Source organism: Peromyscus californicus, unplaced genomic scaffold (assembly GCF_007827085.1).
Source record: "Peromyscus californicus insignis strain IS unplaced genomic scaffold, ASM782708v3 Scaffold_10__1_contigs__length_136768540, whole genome shotgun sequence".
NCBI lineage: Eukaryota > Metazoa > Chordata > Mammalia > Rodentia > Cricetidae > Peromyscus > Peromyscus californicus.
In genome coordinates, this window is record NW_026294391.1 from 55960299 (window position 1) to 55987078 (window position 26780).

Sequence of the window (26780 nt, forward strand, 5' to 3'; positions counted from 1 at the left end):
GTATTGGGGCCAGATAATCTTTCTTGTATGTAGGTGTCCTGTACAATGTAAAATGTTTAGCAGCATCCCTGCCTCTACCTCCTAGGAAACACTAAAAACAAACCTCCCCACACCAATTATGAAAACCAAAAATATATCTAGACATGGTCGACTATCCCCAAGATAAAACATGATTTATAGAGATTTATAATGATTTACAGAAATGATTTACAGAGATCCTTTATATATTCATGAGAAAATCTTTTGACATGCATATTTCTTGCAAAATTTTGTTCCAGTCTGTGGTATACTTTTAAATGTTGTCAGTGATATCTTTTGAGGAACACAAGAGAAATAAGGTAATAGGCTTGAAGTCAATGGCATAGGAAAGGACTTTCTGGATGCCAATAGCACAGGTATTAATAGCAACAATTAATAAATAGAACTCCTTAAATCTAAATAGCTTCTTACAGCAAAGGAAATCATCATTTGAGCAAAGTGGCAGCCTACAGAAAAGGAAAAAAATACCATTTATACATCTGATAGAGGCTTATTATCTAGAATATATAAAGAACTTTAAAAAAAAAACTCTCAAGCAAACAACTCAATTAAGAAAATGGGGCATGGAACTAAACAGAGTTCTCAAAAGATGAAACACAAATGCCTGAGAAACACTCTTTTTTATTCTTCTCTCATACATTACATCCCAACCCCAATTTTTCCTCCATCCACTTCTCCCAGATACCCCCTCCCCTTTCCCCCAGATTCACTCACTTTCAAAAAGTTCAATATCCTTCACGTCAGAAAAATGCAAATTAAAACTACTTTGCGATTTCAACTTACCCTGGTAAGAATAGCCAAGACCAATACAGCAAATCATAGCAAATAGTGGTGAGGATGTAGGGAAAAGAGAATACTTATTCATTTCTGGTGGGAGTACAAACTGTTACATCAACTATGGAAATCAGTGTGGAGGTTTCTCAGAAAGTTAAAAATCGATCTTCCTCAAGATCTAGACATACCACTCTTGGGCATATACCCAGAGGACTCTACATCTTACTACACAGATACTTGCTCATCCATGTTCATTGCTGCTGTATTCATAATAGCCAGAATTTGGAAAGAGCCTAGATGTCCATTAACTGATGAATAAGATAATGAAAATGTGATCCATTACACAAAGGAACATTATTAAGCTACTAAGACAAATGAAATTATAAATTTGTGTAAATGGATGGATTTATTCTGACTGAGGTAACCCAGACCCCAAAATTCAGATATTGCATGTTTTTTTTCTTGAATATGGATGTTAGTTTTTCATATATGTGCTTCAGTCTGACTAACCACAGATATTAGGTCCCTAGTGAGGGACCAGGAGGGAGGAGGGAATCTTCTAAGGAATGGGAAATAGAATATAGTGTTATAAAGAGATAAAGGGGATTGTAGTTTAGGAGGATTAAATGAGGAGAATATGGGAGGGCAGGGTCAAAGAAGGAATATGGGGAGGGACAACTAACAGTAAAGGCCTTTTGAAAAGCCTCATGGAAACCCACTGCTCAAGACACTTCCTAAAATATATACATGTATTAAAGGAATTTAAATCGGATCACCATATACTAGAGGACACAATGCCCCCAATTAGATGTCTTATGCCTCCAAATGCAACCTCGAGAGCCAGAAATGGGTTATGTCATATAGAGTCATTGGGTCATTGGCCAAAAGGGTCCCATACATTCCCCCAAACATTACAGGCTGTTGCCAAGGCTGTTGATTATTCTCCAAAATCTGTTGGTAAGGCCCTATTACTGAAGACAGAACTTACTTAAACCATCAAATATGGAGAAGTTGAGCTGGTGCCCAACTAGATGCTTCACTCCTACTGACCAGCATCAATGGAAAGTACTATTCACCCTCCCAGAGGGAAAAAGTAATCATCAAGATCACCTAGCTATAAACCCTGTGACTTATAAATACAACCTACCTGCAAGATGTACTGGTGCAATAGTGGAACAAATATTATAGGAGTAACCAACCACCTTTATTTTTATTTTTATTTTACAATACAATTCAGTTCTACATTCCCTTGTTCTCCCCCTCCCGCCCCCTCTCCCCTTTCCCCCAGCCCACCCCCCATTCCCACCTACTCCAGGGCAAAGCCTCCCCTGAGGACTGAGATCAACCAGGTAGACTCAGTCCAGGCAGGTCCAGTGCCCTCCTCCCAGGCTGAACGAAGCGACCCTGCATAAGCCCCAGGTTTCAAACAGCCAACTCATGCAATGAGCACAGGACCCGGTCCCACTGCCTGGATGCCTCCCAAACAGATCAAGCCAATCAACTGTCTCACCCATTCAGAGGGCCTGATCCAGTTGGAACTATGAACCAACCACCTTTTAATTGATTTAAGGCCCACACCATGGGATGGAATCCATACCTGAAACTGCTAAAGTGAGAACCTGATGATAGATAAGTCATGGGCCCCAGGAAGAAAACTACTTTTGTTACCTGCTAAAAGAACACAACAATAAAATAACTTCTTACAACATACTGCTACACTCAATCCTCATCAGAGAAGCTTCTTTTAGTGGTTGATAATCAACACAGAGAACCACAACTGGACAATGTGCAGAGAGTGAGAGACTTCAGAGCACTCAGTCCTAAATTGGATGTCTTTATCAAAGTTCTCCCTTCAAGGCTCATGGATCTATAGGAAAGAGGAGGCAGAAAGATTGTAAGGGCATGTAGATGACACCAAGAAAAGAACATCTTTCAGATACAACCGGACTGATACACATGAACTCACAGAGATTGTGACAGTACACACAGGAACTGCACTGGTCCAAACCAGACAAAATCTCAGCCCTGAAAAGGGGAAGCGGACACAAAGTCCCACCCCTAACCAAGAAGCTGTTTGCAATTGATACTTGTTGAGAAAGGGAAATTGGTTTTCCCCATAGAGGGTCACTGGCTGTCTCCACTCCACTCCAGGGTATACCCTGAGTCCAGGAGTAGCTGGCCAGCACCAAACAGACAGCATGTGCTTTTCGTGGGCTTTTCGTTTCACTTTTGTTTGGGTATATTTTCTTCTGTTTTTTGTTTGTGTGTTTCAAGTTTTGTTTTTAAAAGAGGGAGAGAGACATATTAATGCAAAAACATGTATATTTGGTTAACTCTCTCATCAAAGAAGGAACCATATGTAAATGAGGAATACTTATAATCAACGCTAACAAAAAAAGGCCTCACATCAAAATGTGTCGAGTGCAGCAAATGAAGATCATACATAGAGAGAAATTAATAGTCTGTTAAAAATTATTTATTTATTCTTCTCTCATATATTACACTCCAGCTGCGGTTTTCTCTCCCTCCTCTCCTGCCACCTCCCCACCACCCACCCCTCTTCCCCCAGATCCACTCCTCCTCCGTCTGTCTTCAGAAGAAAGCAGGCCTCCCAGGCAGTTCAACTGAAATTGGCATAACAAGTACAATAAGGCTAGGCCCAAACCCTGATATCAAGGTGGGACAAGGCAACCCAGGAGAAGGATAAGTATCCCAAAAGCAGGCAAAAGAGCCAGAGACAGTGTACCAGGGCCACCAACCAGCTCCCAAATCATGACACAGAGACTTCTTATTACTTATGAATGCTTGGCCTACCTTAGGCTCTTTTGGGGCTAGCTCTTTTAACTTAAATGAACAGGTTTCTCTTTATCTACCTTCTGCCTTGGGGCGTTTTCCTTCTCTTTCTGTGTGACTTATTTCACTGCATCTCGTGTCTGGCTGGCAGCTGCCTGGCTTCTTGCCCCAGCGTGTCCCTCTCTTTCTCCCTCTTTCTCTCCTCCTCCTCCTTCCTCTTGTTCTTCCTTCTTCTCCTGAGCCTAGAGTTCTCCTCCTACTTAGTCTCTCTGCCTGGCAGCCACACCTATCCCTCTGCTGCCTAGCTATTGGCCATTCAGCTTTTTATTAGACCAATCAGGTGCCTTAGGCAGGCAAGGTGAAACAAATGGGACACATCTTTACATTGTTAACTAAGGCAGCATAAACAAAAGTAACACACCTTCACACAGCTAAAGTAATATTCTGCAGCATACACAAATGTAACAGATCTTTACAGAGTTAATACTCCACAACAAGACAGCACCCACTCTCACTGTTAGGAGTCCCACAAGAACACCAAGCTACACAATCTTAGCATATATGCAGAGGACCTAGGTCAAACCTATACAGGCTCCTTGATTGTCTGTTCAGTCCTGTGAGCCCCTATGAGCCCAGGTTAGTTGATTCTGTGGGCCATGTTCTTATGGTGTCCTTAACCCCTCTAGCTTCTACAATCCTTCCTCTCCCTCTTCCACAGGTTCTCAGAGCTCTGCCTAATGTTTGGTTGTGGGTCTCTGCATCTGCTCCTAACAGTTGTTAGATGAAGCCTCTCTGATGACGATTATGTTAGGCTCTGGTTTACAAGTATAGCAGTATATCAGTAGGAATCATTTCATTGACTTTTTGCCAGATATGTTTGGTTCTATTCTAGGTCTCCAGGGTATCCAGCCTCTGGTTCCTGGTCATCCAGGCTGTGTCACGTATGGGCTTATGGGCTCTGTCTCATGGCATTGGTCTCAAGTTAGACCAGTCATTGAGTGGCCACTCCCACAATTTCTGTGCCACCATTATCACCCATACATCTTGTAGGCAGGACAAATTATAAATCGAAGGTTTTGTAGCTGGGTTAGTGTCCCAGTCCCTCCACTGGAGGCCTTGTCTGGTACAGAAGATGGCTGGTTCAGGCTCTGTATCCCCCATTACTAGGTGTCTTTGCTAGAGTCACCTCATAGATTCCTGAGAGTTTCCACTGCACTAGGTTTCTACCTCAACCCTGAAATGTCCCCCAATTCCAGTTGTCTCTCCGAGTACTCTCTCTTCATACAGTCCCACTTGATCCCATCCATTCCCATCGCCATGTGCTCCCAGACCATCCACAAAATCTATTCTATTTTCCCTTCCCAGGGAGATCCACGTGTCCCTCCTTGGGACTTCCTTGTTACTTAGCTGCTCTGGGTCTGTGGATTATAGCATGATTATCCTTTACTTTACAGCCAATGTCCACTTATAAGTGAGTATATACCATATTTGTCTTTCTGGGTCTGGGTTACCTCATTCAGGATGATTTTTATCTAGGTTGTTTCTAGTTTCTGGCTATTATGAATAAACCACTATGAATATAGTTGAGCAAGTGTCCCTGGGGTAGGATAGAGCATCCTTTGGGTATATGCTCAAGAGTGGAATAGCTTGGTCTTGAGGTAGATCAATTCCCAATCTTCTGAGGAACCACCATGTTGATATCCAAAATGGTCATGCAAGTATGCATACCCACCAACAATAGAGAAGTGTTACCCTTGCTCCACATCCTCACAAGCATGAGCTGTAACTTGTTGATCTTAGCAATTCTGACACATGTAAAATGTAAGATGGAATCTCAAAGCAGTTTTGATTTGTATTTCCTTGATTGCTAAGGATGTTGAACATGTCTTTAAGTGTTTCTCAGCCATTTGAGATTCCTTTACTGAGGATTCTCTGTTTGGATCTATACCTGTTAAATGATATTTTGTTTGTGTTCTGACAAATAAAGCTTGCCTGGAGATCAAAAGGCAGAGCTAGCCACTAGATAACCATAGAGGCCAGGCAGTGGTGGCACACACCTTTAATCCCAGTACTTGGGAGGAGGAAGCAGGAAGATCAGGAGTTCAAAGCCACCCTGGGCTACATGACATTGAATCAGTCTAAAATAGAAAAAGAGCAGGGCAGTGGTGGCACAAACCTTTAATCCCAGCACATGGGATCTCACGCCTTTAATTCCAGCACATAGGAGGCTCATGCTTTTAATTCCAGCACTAGGGAAGTGGAGACAGGAATATAAGGTGGGTGGAGAAGGATCTCAGGCCATTCAGTTTGAGGATTCATAGAGACAGGATCACCCATTCAGTCTGAGATTTCATAGGGGAAAGAAGTCTCTAGCGGCTGCCTGCTCTGCTTCTGTGATCTTTCAGCTTTCACCCTCGATATCTGACTCTGGGTTTTTATTATTAAGACTAATTAGAGCCCTGCTTCATGTACCCCATTTTTAATTGGATTATGTGGCTTGTTGATGTGTAGTTTCCTGAGTTCTTTATATATTTTGAATATTAATTGTCTATCAGATGTAGAGTTGGTAAAAATCTTTTCCCATTCTGTAGGCTGCTGCTTTGTCCAATTGGCGTTGTCCTTTGCTTTGCAGAAACTTTTCAGTTTCATGAGGTTCCATTTATTAATTGTTGATCTTAGTGCCTGTGCTATCAGTGTTCCATTCAGAAAGTTGTTTCTTGTGCCTTAGCATTGAAGGCTACCCCCTACTTTCTCTTCTATCAGGTTCAGTGTATCTGGTTTTATGTTAAGGTCTTTGATCCACTTAGACTTGTGCTTTGTGCAGGGTGATAAATATGGATCTATATGCATTCTTCTAATGCAGAAATTCAGTTAGACCAGCACCATTTGTTGAAAATGCTTTCTTTTTTCCAGCTTGTATTTTTAGCTACTTTATAAAAAAAAAATCATGTTTCCATATGTGTATGGATTTATTCTGGGTTTTCAATTAGATTCCATTGATCAATGTGTCTGGTTTTGTGCCAGTATCATGCTGTTTTTATTACTATAGTTCTGTAGTACAACTTGAAATCAGGGATGGTGATACTTCTAGCAATTCTTTTGTTGTTCAGGATGTTTTAGCTATCCTGGCTTTTGCGCGCGTGTGTGTGTGTGTGTGTGTGTGTGTGTGTGTGTGTGTGTGTGTGTTTCCATATGAAATTTAGTATTGTCCTTTAAAGATATGAAAAGAATTGTGTCAGAATGTTGATAGGGATTGCACTGAATCTGTAGAAGGCCTTTGGTAGGATAGCCATTTTCACTATGTTAATTCTACCAGTCTGTGAGCATGGAAGATCTTCTCATCTTCTGATATCTTCTTCAATTTCTTTTTTCAGAGACTTGAAGTTTTTATCATTCAAGTCCTTCACGTACTTGGTTAGAATTATCCCAAGATGTTTTATATTATTTGAGGCTGTTGTGAAGGGTGTTGTTTCCCTGATTTCTTTCTCATTCTGTTTGTCATTTGTATATAGAAGGGCTACTGATTTTTTGTTTATCAGCTATATGAGTTCCCTGGTAGAATTTTTGGGAGTTGCTTATGCATACTATCATACCATCTGCAAATAATGATACTTTGACTTCTTCCTTTCTGATTCTTATCCTTTTGATTTCCTTTAGTTGTCTTATTGCTCTAGCTAGAACTTCAAGTACTGTATGGAATATATATGGAGAGAGTGGACAACCTTGCCTTGTTCCTGATTTTAGTGGACTTGCTTTGAGTTTCTGTCCATTTAATTTGATATTGTCAACTGGCTTGCTGTATATTGCTTTTATTATGTTTATGTATGTCCCTTGTATCTCTCATCTCTCCAAGATTTTTATCATGGAACTGTGTTGGATTTTGTCAAAGATTTTTTCAGCATCTAATGATCATGTCTTTTTTTCTTTTAGTTTATTTATGTGGTGGATTATATTGACAGATTTTCATATGTTGAACCATCCTTGCACCACTAGGATGAAATCTACTTATTCATAGTGGATGATCTTTTATCTGTGTTCTTGGATTTGATTTGTGAATATTTTATTGAGTATTTTTGGATATATGTTCATAAGGGAAATTTTTTGTTTTGTCTTTATGTGGTTTGTGTATCAGGGTAATCGTGGCCTCATAAAATGAGTTTGGCAATGCCCCCCCCCTATTTTGTGGGATAATTTGAGGAGCATTGGCATTAGCTCTTCTTTGAAAGTCTGGTAGAATTCTGCACTAAAACCATCTGGTCCTGGGCTTTTTTTTGGTTGGGAGTCTTTTAATGACTGCTTCTATTTCACTAGGGGTTATAGGTCTATTTAAATTATTTATCTGATCTTGATTTAATTTTGGTAAGTGTACCTATAAGGAAAATTTTCCACTTTTTTTAGATTTTCCAATTTTGTGGAATACAGGTTTTAAAGCAAATCCTTATGTTTCCCTGGATTTCCTTAGTGACTGTTGTTATGTCCACCTTTTCTTTTCTGATTTTAATTTGTATATTCTCCTTCTTTTAGTTAGCATGGATAAGGGTTTGTCTTACTGATTTTCTCAAAGAACCAACTCTTATTTTCATTGATTCTTTGTATTTTCTCTTTGTTCTATTTTATTTATTTCAGCCCCCAGTTTGATTATTTCCTGCCTTCTACTCCTCTTGAGTGTGCTTACTTCTTTTTTGTTCTAGAGCTTTCAGATATGCTGTGAAGTTGCTAATATGCAATCTCTCCAATTTTTTATGTAGGTATTTAGTGTTAGGAACTTTCCTCTTAGCACCACTTTCTTTGTGTCCCATAAGTTTAAGTATGTTGTGTGTTCATTTTCATTCAATTCTAGAAAGGCTTTAATTTCTTTCTTTGTTTCTGTGTTGATCCATTTTTCACTCAGTAGAGAGTTGTTCAGTTTCCATGAGTTTGTAGGTTTTCTGTTGTTTCTGTTGTTGTTGATATCCAGCTTTAATCCATGGTGGTCTGATAGGAGGCAGGGATGTAGTTGGTTTTTTGTCTGTTTTTACTCTTTGGGGGTCCACCACACAGCTCCCAAATAAGTACACAGAGATTTATTTTTACTTATGAATGCCTTGCCTTAGCTTGGCTTGTTTCTAGCCAGCTTTTCTAACTTAAATGATCCCATTTCTCTTTAACTATGTTTTGTCTCTGGGCTTTTTACTTTTCTTTATTCTATATATCTTTTTTTCCTTCTTACTCTGTGGCTGGCTGTGTGGCCAAATGGCTGGCCTCTGGAGTCCTCCTCTCCTTCTCCTTCTCTCACTCCTTGTCCTTCCTGTTCTTCTTTCAAGCCTAGATTTCTCCTTTCCTATTTATTCTCTCTGCCTGCCAGCCCTGCCTATCCCTCTCCTCTGCCTAGCTATTGGCTGTTCAGCTCTTTATTAGACCAATCAAGTGTTTTAGGCAGGCAAAGTAACACAGCTTTACAGAGTTAAACAAATGCAACACATAAGAATGCCACACATCTTTGCATCATTAAACAAATATTCCACTGCATAAATGAATGTAACACATATTAAACTAATCTTAAAATCACAACACAGGGATTTATTTCAATTTTCTTGTATCTATTGAAACTTGCTTTGTGTCCAAGTATGTAGTCAATTTTGGAGAAAGTTCCATGAGGTTCTGAGAAGGTATATTATTTCATGTTTGTGTAGAAGGTTCTATAAATATCTGTTAGGTTCATTTGGTTTATAATGTCAGTTAACTCTACTATCTCTCCAGTATCTCTCTGGATTTTGTCTAGATGACCTGTCTATTGGTGTGAATGGTATATTGATGTCTCCCATTATCAGTGTACGAGGGTCAATTGAAATGTCATCAAGGTAGGTTTTTCCTTTGATGAGTATGAAGTGTCCTTCCCTATCTCTTTTGATTAATTTTGGTTCAAAATCTATTTTGTTAGATATTAAAATGGCTACAGTGGCTTGCTTCTTAGGTCCATTTATTTGGAATATCTTTTTCCAACCCTTTACCCTAAGGACATGTCTATTCTACATATTGAGGTGCATTTCTTATATACAGCAGAAGGATGGGTCCTGTTTGCGAATCCATTCTATTAGTCTGTGTCTTTTTACATCCAGGCTGAAGTTTCCCCTCCCTCCTCCTCTCACCCCATACCCTCCCCTTCCCCACCCTCCCTTCTGCCTCCCCTCATCCACTCCTCCTCCATTTCTATTCAGAAAAGGGCAGGCCACCCATGGATATTGACAAAGTATGGCATATCAAGCTGTATTGAGGCTGGGCAAGGGTCTCAAAAGCCAGTTAAAGTGTCAAAGACAGCCCCTATTCCCACTGTAAGGAGTTCCACAAGAAGACCGAGCTACAAAACTGTCATATACGTGCAGAGGGCCTAGGTCAGTCCCATGCAGGCTCCCTGGTTGTTGGTTCAGTCTCTGTGAGCTCCTATGAGCCCAGGTTAGTTGATTCTGTGTGTTTTCTTATGTTGTTCTTGACCCTTCTGGCTCCTACAATCCTTCCTCCCTCTCTTCAGCAGGATTCCCTGAGCTCAGCCTAATGTTTGACTGTGTGTCTCTGCATCTGTTTCCACTAGTTGCTGGATGAAGAAGCCTCTCTGATGACTATTGGGCTAGGCACCAATCTATGTGTATAGCAGAATATCGTTAGCATCATTACACTGACTTTTTTTCCTCCAATCACGTTTGCTTCTATCCTAGGTCTCTGGGCCCTCCAGTCTCTCCTGGTGCTCCAGGCAGTGTCAGGGGTGCACTTACTCTTACAGCATGGGTCTTAGACTGGACCAGTCATTGGTTGGCCACTCCCACAATCTCTGTGCCACCCTTACAGACCATAGGTCAGAGGTTATGTGGCTGGGTTGGTGTCTCAATCAATCCACTGAAAGTCTAGCCTTGTTATAGGAGATGATCAGCTCAAGCTACGTATCTGCCATTGCTAGGAGTCTTAGCCAGGGTCCTCCACGTAGATTCCTGGGAATTTCCCTTGTTGGTTTCTACCTCACACTGAAATGCCCCTCTGTCCAAACTCTTCTGGATTTTATTTTATTTTATTGATCTATTGATGGATTGATTAGTTGGTTGGTTGGATTTATGAGACAGGGTTTCTCTGTGTAACAGCTCTGACTGTCCTGGAACTCACTTTGTAGACCAGGCTGGCCTGGAACTCATAAAGATCTGCCTGCCTCTGTCTCTCGAGTGCTGGGATTAAAGGTGTGCACCACCACTGTCCGGCTGCCTTTCTGGAGTTTAGAGTCTCCATTGAGAAGTCAGATGTAATTCTAATAGGTCTGCCTTTATATGTTACTTTGTCTTTTTCCTTTGCAGATTTTAATATTCTTTTTGTTCTATGTGTTTATTTTTGATTGTTACATTGTGGGATTAGATGTGGTCCAATCTATTTGGTGCTCTGTATGCTTTTTGTACATTTATAGGCATCTCCTTCTTCAGGTTAAGGAAATTTTCCTCTATGATTAGTTGAAAATACTTTCTGGGTCTTTGAGCTGGGATACTTCTTCCTCTATTCCTATTCTTCTTAAGTTTGGTCTTTTCATTGTGTCCCAGATTTCCTTGATGCTCTGTGTCAGGAATTTTTTAGATTTAGCATTTTCTTTGACCAATGTATCCATTTTTTCTCTTGTACCTTCAATGATTGAGATTCTCTGTTCCATGTCTTGTATTCTGTTGGTGAAGTTTGCCTTTGTTGTTTCTGTTCAAATTCCTAAATTTTTCATTTGCAGAATTCCCTCAGTTTATGATTTCTTTATTGATTCTATTTTCATTTTCATGTCTTGAACAGTTTTAGTTATTTATTTCAATTGTTTGTTTTCTCCTGGCTTTCTTTAAGCAATTTATTCATTTCTTCCAGTTGTTTGTTTATGTTTTCTTGGATTTCTTTAAGGAGTTTATTCATTTCCTCTTTTAGAACCTCTATTATCTTTATAAAGTTGGTTTTAATGTCTTTTTTCTGTGCTTCAGTTATGTTGGAATATTCAGGGACCTGCTGTGGTAGGACAGCTGGGCTCTGGTCCAGAAATATTGTCCTGGGTGTTGTTGATTGTATTCTTATACTGGCATCTAGGCATCTGGGTTTGGGGTAATTATAGATCTAGCTGCTGATATATGAGATTGTCTTTATTTGGTGGGTGTTTTGTTCCTTGGTTTCTGTTTCCTCTATGGATTTTCAGTGTGTGCTGGCTGTGTGTTGCCTGTTTTACTGGCCTGATTGACTGGTGTGTTCAAGGGGAATTCTTGCTGGTGTTGGAGGCTGGGGGAAGGGGAGGGCAAGGGGAGATGGTCTGTTGAGGTGCTAGGGGTAACCCTGATAATTGGGATTTGGGTAACAGAGAGAGTTGGGAAGATCCACTGGCAGCCTACCTGGTAGTCTGGCAGGAATGGCCTGTGTTTGAGCAGGGGGTGTGGTTGAATTGGGGACTGGGACACAGTGACAAAGTGGGGAGGAGAGGCCAGGGAGTGGTGATCTGTGGGATCCACAGGAGGTGTAGACAGGGGGAAGGGGAGGCTGCTGCTGGTGTTCTGTTGCAGTTCTAGGGGCAACCCTGAGAATTGGGTCTCGGGAAACAGAGGGAATGGAGAAGGTTCATGGGCAGCCTACCTGGTCTTCTAGTCCTACAATCTATTTTAAGATTTATTTTACTTTTATTTATGTGTATGTCTGTGCAAGGTGTGTGCACATGTATTCAGGTGCCCAAGGCATCCAACATGGGTATTGGAAATCAAACATGGGTCTTCTGCAAGAACAGTACATGCTATTAACCACTAAGCCATCTTTTTGGCCCCTAAAAGTCCCATAGTCTTTTAAAATTGCAGCATTTTAAAAGTCCAAGTTGGTCATCTACTCTGGGTCTTCACTACCACTTCCACACCATGACCTGGGAGACTTTAACAGCCAGACCTTGCTCCTCACAGAGTGTCTAGCTTCTAGTTGTTGCAACTCCACCACCATGTTTGAGGCCCATCGGGTCCACGGCTCCATCCTGAAGAAGGTGCTGCAGGTACTCAAAGACTTCATCAACAAGGCCTGCTAGGACATCAGCTTGGATGGCATGAACCTGCTGAGAGTAGACACATTGAATATCTCCTTGGTGTAGCTCACCTTGTACTCTGAAAGATGCATGGTGCTTCAATCACAACCAGGCCATGGGTGTGAACCTCACCAGTATGTCCAAAATATTAAAATGTATTGATAATGAAGACATCATTACATTAATGGCTGAAGATAATGCTGATGCCTTAGTGCTGGTATTTAAAGCACCAAATCAAAAGAAAGTTTCAGACTATGACATGAAGTTAATGGACTTAGACATTAAGCAACTTGGAATCCCAGAACAGGAGTACAGCTGTGCAGTAAAGATGCCTTCTGATGAATTTGTAATTATATGCCTGGACCTCAGCCATGTTGAGAATTTTGTTGGTGTATCCTGTGCAAAGGACAGAGTGAAGTTTTTGAAAGTGGAGAGCTTGGAAATGGAGACATTAAGTTGTCACAAACAAGCAATGTTGATAAAGAGGAGGAAGCTGTAACCATAGAGATGAATGAGCCAGTTCAGCTAACTTTTCACTGAGGTACCTGAACTTTTTCACAAAAGCCATTCTACTGTCTCTTACATTAACACTCAGTATGTCTGCAGATGACTCCCTTGTTGTATAGTGTAAAGCTGGGGACATGGGATACTTACAGTCTTATTTGGCTTCCAAGACAGAAAATGAAGAAGGATCTTAGGCATTGCTAGAATCTGAGAAAACTAAGCTTTTGAGAGCTGCTTCTGAGATGTCAGCATGTTCTGAAGTCTTTTCTGTCACCGAGTTTGTTCCTGAGTACATACATATAAAGATATCTTCTGTAAATAACCTACTTCTTTCTCTCCACAATTTGTTTAAAGAATAAACTCCAAAGTAAAAACTGGTTTTGTTGACGTAAATATTTCTACCTTAGAAATACTGACTTTTTTTAATAACAAAAGGATCTTGATGTCAAATGCAGTTTTAAGAGTTTTTTTTTTTTTCAATTTAAATCAAGTTAACTAAATTTCAAGAAAAAACGGCCAATTTATCTTTAAAAACACAATGTCTCTCTAAAAATCCAGAGTCTCTCAACTGTGGACTCCTATAAAATAAAATAAAATAAGAAAAATGTTCTGTCTTTTCTTACTTCAATAAATGAAGAACCATGGAACAGTTACAAAGGAAAACCAGAATTCAACAGTATAGGTTGAATCCTGTAGCTCAATATCCCACATCTGAGATTCACTCATAATCTCCTGGGCTCCTAAGGCTTGAGAAGTTCCATCTCTTGCGCTTTGCCATTCATAACACACACAGCTTGTCTCCTAGGCTCAGGCTGGCTCCACTCCACAGTTGCTGCTGTCCTTGGCTGTCATCCCACATTCCTGGCATCTCTAATATGTAACTGAGACTGCACCTTCACCAATAGCCTCTCCCGGGTTCTCTTCAGTGATTCTGGCCTTTCCTCATGGTGCAAAACCTCAGCTTCTCTCCATGACTGCTTCAATCTTGGGGTTTCCACTGCAACTGAGGCTTCACCTCCACTAATGGCCTCTCAGCCTCCCATGATGTCAAGCTTCAGCTGCTCTCCGTTACCCCTTCATGCTTTCAAAAGCAGTACCACATAGGAGATTCCCTAACTTTATCAATTTAAGCTGTCAGCATGTGATGCACCTTTTATCCCCTCTCCTACCCATGAACCATTGCTTCTGTGTGCAGATCCAGGGGAAATATCCACAGAAGATTTCACCTCAATGATGCTGGTCTCTTAATCACAGCTTATTTCTCAGCCTCGGTTAACCTATGTCCCAGTAAAGCAAAAGTTTCATTTTAGTGATTCTGGTCTCTTGTTAGTCCCAGCTGATTCTTTATTTGCAGCTGACCAAAACTCACATATTCATCCTCAAAATACCACATAAATGGCCTCTTCCCTCTGAAACTTCACAAGCCAGGCCTCTATCATTTGCATCTCTCTCAGAATTCCTATCTTCCAAGCTCCTACAACAGCCCATTAAGTCCTGAACACTCAATGGCTTTTTCCAGCCCAAAGTTCCAATTCCCTTCCATAATTTCCCCCAACACAGCATGTTCAGGTCAGTCACAGAAGTCCCCCAGATCTTGGTTTCAAATTCTGTCTTAGTTTGTTTTCTAATCCTGTGATAAAAACCATGACCAAAATCAATTTGGAAGGGAAAGAGTTAATTTTAGCTTACAGTTTACAGTCCATCATGAAGAGAAACCAGGACAGGACTCAAGGCAGGAACCTAGAGGAAGGAAGTGAGGCAGAGACCATAGGAGAGAGCTGCTTATTGGCTTGCTTCTCATGATTGCTCAGAATGCTTTCTTATACCACCTAAGACTATATGCCCATGGGTGGTACCATTTTCATTGGTCTGGGCTCTCTCAAATATATTCAAGAAAATACCCTCCATGGGCTGAAGAATTGGCTCAGCTATTAAGAGCACTTATTGCTCTTAGAGAAGATGGGTTCAGTTTCCAGCATCTACATGGTATTTTAAACATAGTATGTTTAAACTACCCAACTATACATTTATGTGGAGAAATCATACAGCATATGGATTATGTATCAATGCAACTACTATAAAAAAGAATGAAATATCTGATACACAAATATGTGGAATATTTTTGCCCTTGTCGCCTTTCTGTTGGTATAATCAAACATTCTGACCAAAAGCAATATAAAGAAGGAAAGTATTTATTTCATTATTACACGTCCATGTCACAGTCCATCAAGAAGGGAATCAGGACAGGAAATCAAGGCAGTAGCCTAAAGCAGAAACCATAGACTGCTTGCTGGTTTCTCAGGTTCACATTCAGATAGCTTCTGTGGTGGTTTGAATAAGTCCCCATAGACTCATGTGTTTGAATGGTTGGCCCATAGAGAGTGGCACTATCAGGAGGTGTGGCCTTATTGGAGTAGGTGTGGCCTCACTGTGGAAGTGGGTTTTGAGGTCTTAAAAGCTCAAGTCTGGCCAGTGTGACATTTCATTTCCTGTTGCCTGTGGATCAAAATGTAGAACTCTTAGCTCCTTCTCCAGCACCATGTCTGCCTGCATGCCACTATGCTTCTTGCCATGACAATAGTGAACTAAACCTCTGAAACTGTAAGGCAGCCCCAATTAAATCTTTTCCTTTTATATGAGTTGTAGTGGTCGTGGTTTCTCTTCACAGCAATAGAAACCCTAAGACAAGAGCTTCCTTACACAGTCCAAGATCACCTGTCCAGGAAATTGTATTGTCCACATTGGGCTGCTCCCTCCTACATCTATTAACAATCAAGACAATCCTACACAGACATGGCAACAAGTATTTTATAGAAGCCTGGTTCCAGCCTTGCTCTTTGCTTCTTGGTCTTCCATGATATGAAACAGCTTCTACCATTCACTCCTGCCACTGTGAAGTGAACTGTTCTACCATACAGATGGTCCGAAAACCCTTTGAAAGCATGTCTTACTTTTATAGCAACAACAAAACACCATGACCAAGGTAACATATAGAAAGAGATTGTTGTGGGCTTACAGTTTCATAAAATGAGTCCATGACCATCATAGTGGGGAGCACAGCAGCAGACAGGCAAACAAGGTGATAGAGCAGTAGCTGAGAGCTTACATTTTATCCACAAGCAGGGCAAGCTACCTGGAAATGGTGTGGGCTTTTGTTATGTTTTGTTTTTTCTTTCTTTCTTTCTTTCTTTGCTTTTTGAGACAGAGTTTCTCTGTATAGCCTTGACTGTCCTGGAACTAGCTCTGTACACCAGGCTGGACTCAAACTCATAGAGATCTGCCTGCCTCTGCCTTCCAGGTGAGTGCTGGGATTAAAAGCATGTGCCACCACCACCCAACTAGTGTAGGCTTTTGAAACCTCAAAGCCCACCCCCAGTGGCTCCTCTAAGAAGACCACACCTTCAAATCCTTACCAAACAGTTTCACCAACTGGGGACCAAGTATTCAAGTGTATGAGCCTATGGGTACCATTCTCTTTCAAACCACCACAATGCCCAAAGGTATACTAGGACCAGAGGGTGGAATGTAGGCCAACTTGAGCTCTGGGCTACCTCTGACCTTTTGGGGCTACCAAGCAAAGAGGCCAAAGAGATGTAGAATCCAAATAACGGCTCCTCAGTTAAAATTGGAAATTTATTCTCCCTTTGTGCTGGGTGCTTGGGGTCCTCAGGAGCTTCAGGCTGGCGATTTGGAGCATAAGAGCGACCTAAGAAGAGTGGTTCCGTTTCTGGTGTTGAGAAACCTCCCCCCTTCTCTGCACGTTTCCCACATCCTCGGTGAGTCTGGGGGCAAACAGAGGGGACAACAGCACCTCTGCCACGACCCAAATCTCAGTACCCGCAGCACTTTACTGACTTTGGCCTGCCCTGGTGCCAGGAAAGGGTCATGTTCCCAAAGCTACTGTGCAGAACGAAGAGTAAAGACCCTGGACAAGTGACTAGAAATGTGGGAGTCGGACTGCCTTTCTTTTAGAAGTCACCCCACGTGAGGAAAAGTAACCTCAGTTACCATGGGGGGGCAGCAGAGGCCAATTTACAGAACCTTAAACCTAGACTAAGAACTCCTGGACTATGCTGTTTGGGTGCTCCAATTCATGTCTAGGATCAGCCCTATCCCACACTTGCATCATGTTCCAACACGGACCTGACCCAATGGGCAGAGGAGTGATCCAAAGAGCAGTCAGAGGAGCTCAAGAATAAAAAGGTTCCAGGACAGTAGGGCAGTCTTTAGGATTCAAAATGTCACAATAGAGAAATTCCTGGTAAGGAAAAAGACAGTTATTTGCAATCAATCCAGTTCCACCCTCACTGTATCTGTGCATAGGAATTTCTCTTTCCCAACTGACTCATTCACACATTTGATTTCCCTCCTCTTGATATTCTACACTAAATTTTCCTAGTCTAAAAATGCTCAGAAGAATTGCCTGAACTTCTGCCCCAGATCACATTGGCAACAACTTTTCTTCTGTGTCCACCATGCTGGACTTTTCTGGCATGGAAGAGCTACCTTCTTAATTTTATGGCTCATGAATTTAGGGTATTCAGGTATTGTAAGGATGTAATTTGCTGCTATTGGGAAGAATTCCATCCTCTTCTCATACACCAGAGGTACGAGTTGTAAGCAATTTCTTAGGGAAGGAGATGAGGGTAGTTACCTTGTTAAGTTATAAATTCAAAAGACTTGGATGTTTAAACCCTATGAATGAGCTAAAAGCCAAAAACACTTTTGAACTAGGAAAGTTCAAAAGAAAGCAAATATTTCAGAACAGGAAGAAAAAGGCCCTAACTGAGATGCCTGAGCCCCAGACACTGTCCACTCTGGAGGCCACATAGATAATGTGGTGAACTGGTACAGACAGGAATTTAGATCAACAAAGGAGGGTTCTGAGATTCTCAGAGAAATATCCTGTGTTTCTTCATATGTATTTTCTCTTAATTTTCCTGACCATGGGCCAGGCTCAAACCAATTCCTCCAAGACCTCCTTGGCTTCCTTACAGCAGGCCCAGGTACTCAGACCTTTCCCTTTCTCCTTAAAGCTGCTGGTAACAACCCATCCCTTTGTGTGAAATATCCTTCTCCTTTGGGTTAGAGTACAATAAAGCCATCCTAACATACTCCCCGCAGATAAATCTAAAGACAGTCTTCAGGTAAAGGAATCTCCTGACCACCATGAAAGCAAAGAAGAACAGAGGTCACAAAATAAAAAACCTTGTATTTACTAGGTTTGGGGAATTGTTACACTGGAATAAATATAAAATGACAAAGGCTCCATCTTCCAGAGACTTCAGATAGCTGACATTTGGAATCTATCTCCTAGATGGCCACTGGAAGCTCATTTAGACTTATTTTCTGCCACTTTCTTTATCCTGAAGATAGGAGTTACACCCCCCTCACCTAGGTACACAAATACAATCCTCCCAACCCACACCTAAAGCAAAGTTGTGCTGGCCTCCCTTCTTTGCATCAGGAGTCTAGATCTCTGAGGATATTTGCACTGGGTGCTGAAAAGAAGCACTCAACCCACAAGCCTCAGCTATACATAGAAATTGTCCCCTCTAGGGAGTTTCCTCCCAGCAGAGAATCAGACTTAATAACCTGCCTGTGAATGTGTCTCAAGCAACAGAACAGCACAGAAAGACACCAGGAGGGAAGGAAAATGGAGTGTTTATCCTGTCCTACAAAGAATAGTTTAAGGTGGACTAACATGTACAGAGGGTTCTGTATAAAACACTATAGAGTCATCATAATGTGTAAGGATCAGTCTTATAAAGCAGATATTTCTTCATTTTATTGCAGGAGAAAACGGTTGTGATCATTGGTATTCAGAAGTATTAGGCTGGGGTGTTAACCCAGGTCTGCCTGACTCCAAGGTGAATATTGTATTCACTACTCATAATTGGTTGCTTCCTGAAGATGGTGGGAGGTCTGAGATTCTCAGAATCGTAAACTAAGGCCCACAAGGCTAGATTAAAAAGGCAAGCTCAAAACAATAGATAATGGCCCAAGTCACAGGAGAAGAACCAGGGGCTCTATGGGGCACAAGAAAGCCACAGAGCCAAAGTACAGCATGTATAAGGTTATGTCTCCTACCCTCCCAGGGACAATGGAGAAGCAGGTTCTTGGAGGTGGTATGAGTGAAGCTCTGAATCCAATCAAACCAAACCAACCATCGTTGGAAACAAATTCCAGTTCACAAATGGGTCAACATCCAAAGTGACATGGACTCTTGTGCACACACCCAAGTCTGCTGTTATAAGACTTATAGACAGCTTTTCTAGTGTCAAGAGATGGGGGAAACAGTGATATTATAGTGGTTTATGGAAGGTAAGATTGCTTTTTTGTTCCCCTGGGCCCACCTATCACTACCTCCATGAGATGGCATCCCTGGTTACAATGAAATGGGATGCCAAAGGAGAAAGTTTCTGGCCTTTACCGAGTCATCTGGGCCAAGGCCTTTCCTTGTCTAGAGAATGACTCTGAAGAGTATCTGTGCAGCAGTGCTCGTGGGGGCCCCATCGACCCACTGCCAGTGAGGAAGTCCACCTCTGTCTACATGGGTCATTCTCTGCTGTGAAATGTGGGAACTTGCACTCAGCCATAACTATGGGCTGGAATGTAGTTTAGAGGTAAACCTCTGTCTAGTTATGTGTAAGGGTGTCTGAATCCTCTTTGCAGGATCTGTTGTCTCCATGTACTCAGTAACTCTAGAGGCAGCCATAGGCAATGATTATATTTCTACATGCTGTGGTTCATGTTTACTATTAAAACACTCATGTTATCAGGTGCATTAGGGTAAAGCTCTACCACATGACGGAGTGTGGACAGTCTAACTTAATGCATCTATTCACTGACTCATTCATTCTTTCAACAAATCTGGAGCAATATGTCCTAGGCACTGATCTTTGCAACAGAGAAAGGAAAAGAAGCAAAACAAGACACGATTCCTACTCTTATGGAGTTTGGAATATAGTGGAAGAGATTGTAACTATCCAAGGATTATACAACTATGGATGAAAATACAAATAAATGCTAAGAAGAAAGGAAGAGCATTTACCACTAGGAAAGTGTATAGTATTTGGAGAAGTGTTTGGTCAAGACCGCACATGACTTTGTAGACCACATTAATAATTCCTTCTTTTGAGAGTAATAGGTATTATTGGAGATTTTTGGTACAATATGATAATATTATCAGATTTAACTTTGAAAAACTTTACTCTGGTAGTTATGTTTTTTTAAAAGTGGTTGGAGGCAACTGGACAATGTGTAGAGAGCGAGAGACTTCAAAGCACTCAGTCTTTTTTTTTTCCTTCGAGACAGGGTTTCTCTGTGTAGCTTTGCGCCTTTCCTGGAATTCACTATGTAGCCCAGGCTGGCCTCGAACTCACAGAGATCTGCCTGGCTCTGCCTCCCGAGTGCTGGGATTAAAGGCGTGTGCCACCACCACCCAGCAAAAGCACTCAGTCTTAAATGGGATGTCTTTATCAAACCCCTCCCTTCAATGCTGAGAGATTTATGTGGAAGAGAAGACAGAAAGATCCTAAGAGCCAGAGGTGGTGGATGACTCCAGGGAAAGAAGCAACACCTTCCAGTTACAACAGACACATACATTCACTCATGGAGACTGTGACAGCACACACAAGACCTGCACAGGTTTAAGCCAGACTGTATCCCAGTTCTAAGAGGGGGACACAGACACAAGGTCACAGGAACACATGGACATCCACTCCTAACCAAGAAGCTATTTGCAATTGAGATCTGCTGGGAAAGGGAAAATTAATTTTCTCTTGAAGTGTCACTGAATATATCAACCACACTGCAGGGCAGGCCCCATGCCCAGGAGTAGTTGGCAAACACAAAACAAACTCCATGGATTTCTTTGTGCACATTTTTGGTATATTTTATCTTATTGATCTTCTTCTTTAGTTTTGATTTTTATTGTTTTGTGTTGTATTGTTTTTCTTGTTTTTGGGAAAGAAGCAAGAGAGAGAGAGAGAGAGAGAGAGAGAGAGAGAGAGAGAGAGAGAGACAGAGACAGAGAGACAGAGAGAGACAGAGAGAGGGGGAAGGGAGAACCTAAGAGAGAGTGAAGTTGTGTGAGTAGGGAGGTGGGGAGGAAGATGATAAACATGGCGGCTGGAAGTGCAACTACATATACATGGCTGGACTAAAGACTTCCAAACACAGAAAACTTACTGATAAACTAGACATGAAGAAGAGAGAACGAAGATGACTGTTTGGCTTCTGAATTGCAGAACTGGATATTTGAGAGTGCCATTAACTAAAAGAGAGGGAAATGGTATAATAGAACACAGCTCTAAGAGAGATTACAGCTTGGTCTTACATTATTATTTGAGCCATATTTCAATCAGGTCAGTAAAAACGAAGATGTGAGATGCAAACCATAACCATGGATGCATGAGATTTCCCAAGGGAATAAATCAGTGATAGAGAGAGAAATGGGCCCAAAAGTCACCTTAAGACATTCTCAAAGAGATAGTAGAAAAACAAAGAAATGAAGTTAATGGAAGAAAGTCTTGACAAGGAAGAAGTGGACTGAAGAGCCAGGTAAAATAAGAATTGAAAACATCCTTTGCATTTACTAACATGAAGGTCACTAGTGAGTTTGGAGAGAGATGATTCCAGCTGTTTATGGGAAGTTGGAGTAGGCTGAGACAACTCTTCTGAGAAATTTCTTTGGAAGCAAAGACTGATAACTAGAGGAGTGCAGATTTGGGAGTGGCATTACTTTAAGATAGGAGGGACTATTTCACCTGCTACTAAGACGCAGCCATTTAAAGGAAAAAAGGTTTACTGCATTGGAGAGAAAAGGGAAAGGCAGGAAGACATAAACTATGAAGCACCCATGGAAAGCATGGTCTCTGAAAACAATGGATACATCCTCCACCATTTCAGACAAGAGGACCAACAGAGGAGATAGATGAAGTGGTGTGTAAATATAGGGGCAGGAAAAGGAGGTGTGGTATGTTACTTGCATTTTCTCAATGAAATAAATGACAAGGCTATCTGCTAAGAGTAAGAAGGTGGACATGGGGACTGAAGGTTTGAGAAAAGAATGAAGAAGCTTTTAAATAGTCATCCTGAGAATGAGAGGCATTGAAAAAGTGTAGCAGAACTGCAAAGCAGTGATGAGGGCTTTAATGAGGCTGTCAGTTAGACAGCCAGGGGAAGCAACTGGGCTTTAGAGGAATAGATGATGAGACTTAAGAACCAGGGGACTCAGGTGATGGTTGGATAATCAACTTATACATTGATATCACCTCTGATGATGTTAGTCCTTGTGGCGGTAGGTGGGGAATGAAGGGAGACAGAAACCAAAGTCTTCACTGAGAGAGTAGGTGTATTCTTTTTCTATAGCTGACCTAACAGATTACCACAAACTGGGTGCCTTAAAACAACAGTTTCTTCTTTCATAGTTAGAGAGGTCATAAATTCTGAGTCTGGGTGTTCAAATGCTTGCCTGTTTCTAGAAGTTTCAGGGGGAAAATCTTTCCATGACTTTCTTCTGGCTTTGGTGATCACCAGTAATCCTTGATGTATAACAGCAAACTCCAATCTCTGTCTGTTATCACATGACTTTGTTATCTCTGTGCACATCTGTGTTCATATTTCTCCATTCTTTAAGAACTTTAACCATGGGACTAGGTCCACTCTAGTGTAGTATGACCTCATTTTACCTTGGTCTAATCTGCAAAGACCCCATGTTTAAATAAGGTCATGGGTACTTCATATGTACTTTGGGGTTCGGATCTCAACACATCCCTTTAGAGGGCACATTTCAACTCACTACAGAAGATATGATCAGGCAATTGGTACATGACAGCAATGGGAAGTATCTAATATTGCCAAAGTGATATAAGACTAAAAAATAGTGGCTTGTACAAGAAAAAGCAAATGCTCTGAAAGTAGCAGTCAGAAACAAGCAAGACTCAAACTCTTTTTTTTTGAGTTAGTGCAAGAGGTTTATTGGGGGAAGGGAAGAGTGAAAGACTGAAAGGCTGTGTCTGGGTAGGGACTTGAGAGAAGAAGACAGACAAGAGAAAGAAGAGAAGCAAGAGAGAAAAGAGGAGACAAAGAGGGTAATAAGAGGCAAGAGAGACGAGAGACAAGAGAGGTAAAGAGATGTAAAGAGTACAAGCAAGACTCTTAAGCAAACTCCTGACCACACAGTACTGGAAAAGGCAACTTGTAGGTCTCATAGAGGAAGGTTGCAGGGGAAGCAGAGTCCTCCAGCCAGAGCTAGGTTTCAGTTAGGTCAAAGGGCTTGAAAAGGCCGGTTGGGGAGAGCTGACAGAGTGGCAGCTTGGGAAGGTAGAGAAAAATGGGCCTAGATTGACTGACGATAAAAGTAGAGCAGTTTGTGAATGAGTGTGAGGGGGATATGGGGCTTACATTTTGGGAACTGACATGTAGGGCAGAATGAAGTTATTCACAGGCACTTTGAAGAGGTTGGCTCTAGGCCTCAACCTAGTGGCTAGAAATGTCTGTGGTGCTCTCTGCCAGAGTTGATGGAATCTTAAGACTGTGTACACTGCAGGCTCTGGAGCACTAGCAATTCTAGGGACAGCCATCTCTGCTCCTTTGTGTCCTAAAGTGGATATTGGGATGAGGCCATCCATCAGTTCCCTAGGGATCTGCTACCTTCCTCATATTAAAAATGGAAGAGTGCACCAGGAGGAAGAGCGCATTGGGAGCTAAAGTGTAGACCTTTGCTTCTCTGGCTTTTGACTATAAAGATACCAAATTTTTACTTGGAATCTAGGCTGTAGACCTTAAAATGGCACCCTACACCCCTAAGCCCTGCATGCATCAGACTAATACTAAATAAACAAGAAGTGGAAGATGTTAGCTGACATGTCAGTCTAGGCAAGTACTCAGTCACTACCCACCTCTTCTGAAAGGAGGTAAGGTAAGCATGAACTTTGGAGTGGGACTACATATGTTTAAATTCTACTTCAGGCACTTGGTAGTTGTGTGACCTCTGACAAATAGCCTATCTGTACTTCAATTTCTTCATCTGGAAAACGAAGACAATAATAATTCTTACTTCACAGAATTATTGTCATAGAAAACTAAGTGGCATCACCCATATTTAGCACTATTCACAACAGGCAACTTATGGAATCTGTTTAGGTACCCATCAGTAAATGACTATCAGTAAAGAAAATACAACACACACACACACACACACACACACACACACACACACACACACACACACCCCACTGGAGTTTTATTTGGTCAAAAGAATAGAATTATGTCATTTTCAGAAAAATGGATGGAGCTGAAGATAATCATGTTAAGCAAAATAAGCCAGATTCAGAGAAGAGTACTACATTTTATCTTATGTACAGAATCTACATTTTAGGAAGATATGAAAGAAAAAGGGGGATTAATTGGGGGAAAAGGAAGGGGATGGGATGGAGGGGCATATGAGAGGGTAATGAGGGGTAAATATGATAAAAGTATATTTCATGTATGTGAAATTATCATAATGAAATCTATTATTTTATGTAATTATATACTAATAAAAGGTTCTATTTGGAGAGGAAGGGAAAGTTAAGTGACAATATATACAAATATATAAAACAGTATCAGATGTGTGTTATGTTCTAGGGAAGTGTTTATTTTGATGTTTATTCTCTCTCCTGCCCTCCTATTTAATCACTTGATACCATTTTGCTTGCTAGGATTTCCATGGCTTTGGACTCTAACCTAAATGAGCACTTCTCAACCTTCTGTTATGTTGTGCTCTTCTTTGAGTCTGTTTACCTCTAGACTGCACAAGCCCAGAGCTTTCAACAGTTTTCCATATGGTGTTGCTGCTGTTACACCAGCCTAGTAACTCACTTTTGGGCATGCTGCACTTTGTCATTCTATCTCAGTTTAAATGGGCTGTCTAGAATGGATCACAGTGCTCCAGGTAGGATGTGACAAGTGTAGGGAAGGGCAGAACCATCACTTCTCTTGTTCTGGTTCTATACTTCTATTAATGCAGCCTAAAAATCTAATTCGCTTTTTTGGCAGCATCATCACTCTGTTGGCTCACATTGACTTTACAATCAAATCAAGGTCTTTTTCACATATACTGTTGTTAAACTAGGCAGGTCTCCTCTAGCCTGTGCTAGAGGAACAAACTACCTGTAACTGCTAGGAGAAAGTCCAGTGCAGCAATCATAGCCAAGTATGGAGAGAGTTTAGTTACAAAGACAAGACAGTCCAGGCGAGCTGGTGATACTTGAGGGTCATGGAAGATGTTACCAGTTTCTGCCCATTAATGATTTTCCTCTTCTTCCTTACTTACAGAATTCTAGTTGTAGTCAAAGAGGTGTAGGTGGATGTCACTGGATATCGGACATCATTGTGAATAAAAAAAGCAAAGGCTCTATAAACTGATCTGTGCCTTTACTCTTCTTCCCATTCAGTGTACTCCTGTCTTGTCTAGAATACAGACATGAAGCCCAGAGCTGAAGCAGCTAACTTGTGATCCTAAAGAACAATGCAAATGAATGAATGTCTAGAATAAGAATAGTAGAGACGAAAATCTAGAATCTTTCTGTTGGGGTGGGTGTTGATAACCACACTATACTCTTCAGGCTAGCTTCAACTGCATCATCCTCCCAGCTCATCCTCTCAAGCCAATGGGACAACAGGAATGCACCACCACACCTGACAAAAGCCCTCGTGTCAAGGATGCCATTGACTTGCCAAAGTAGCCCTGGATCAAGGAAATTTTGTTAAATAACGCAAATAAATCTTCATCTGTTTACGCTACAACTGTAGATTTGTTTATTATTTGTGGCCAAAGACATTCCTAACTGAGACAAAGTAATGAAAAACTGAGGATCCAAATGAAGGTCAAACAGGACTCTAGAAATCAAAAGAAGGGGCTACTTAGAAATACACATAGGCAATTGGTCTTTCCAGGAGGTGTCGGCAATGGAGTTAAGATCCAGGTTCAGGCTCAGTTCCTCCTCCCTAGATGGCAGGGTAAAAGAGCATTACCAGGCCTGGGTCTTGCTAGGGGCTAAGTGTGAAGCTGGGACTTGAGTATAAGATGTGAGACTGAAGGCTAGGAGTCAGAAGAAATGGGGAATGAGGCAGAGGATTAGGAAACTTGAGACCTGCAGCAAAAAGACAAACTGGTACTGTATTCCAGGTTGGGAGTTAGGGCATGCTGTGTTTACTTTAAGCCTTCTCATCTTAGTATAGTGGTGGGGTGTAGACCAAAGAAAAATTCCTCAGATCATGGAAGGAGAAGTTGCCCCCCAATGTGATACTGGCAGAGCCTGACAAGCTTTGACTCAAGCTGTGCTTTAGCCATCCGAACCCTCTCCTTAGATTCACCCTTCCTTGCATACTCATCTTCCCTGCTTCTGCCCAGGCCTTTTAAAAGATCCGGCTTTAACAGCCAGCCTCCAGTGTATGGACACTGGTCTCTTTAAACAGTTCCCACTTTGTCTTCTTCCTATTGTAAATATTTCACCGTGGAAACCTTTCCCTCCTCCCTCTACTTTAAGTTGTCTTCTCCCGTGTCCAGTTTGAGAGTGCTCTTCCTAGGTAGTGTGTGTCCCCTCAGGCATGGCCACCCTTCAGCCTCTGGCCTTTATTTGGGGTG

At 41.4% G+C, this 26780-nt stretch overlaps 1 pseudogene; it reads left to right on the plus strand.

Moving 5' to 3' along the window:
- Positions 1–12559: 12559 nt before the first annotated feature.
- Positions 12560–13452, plus strand: LOC128115001 (proliferating cell nuclear antigen-like; annotated as a pseudogene).
- The last annotated feature ends 13328 nt before the right edge of the window (positions 13453–26780 follow it).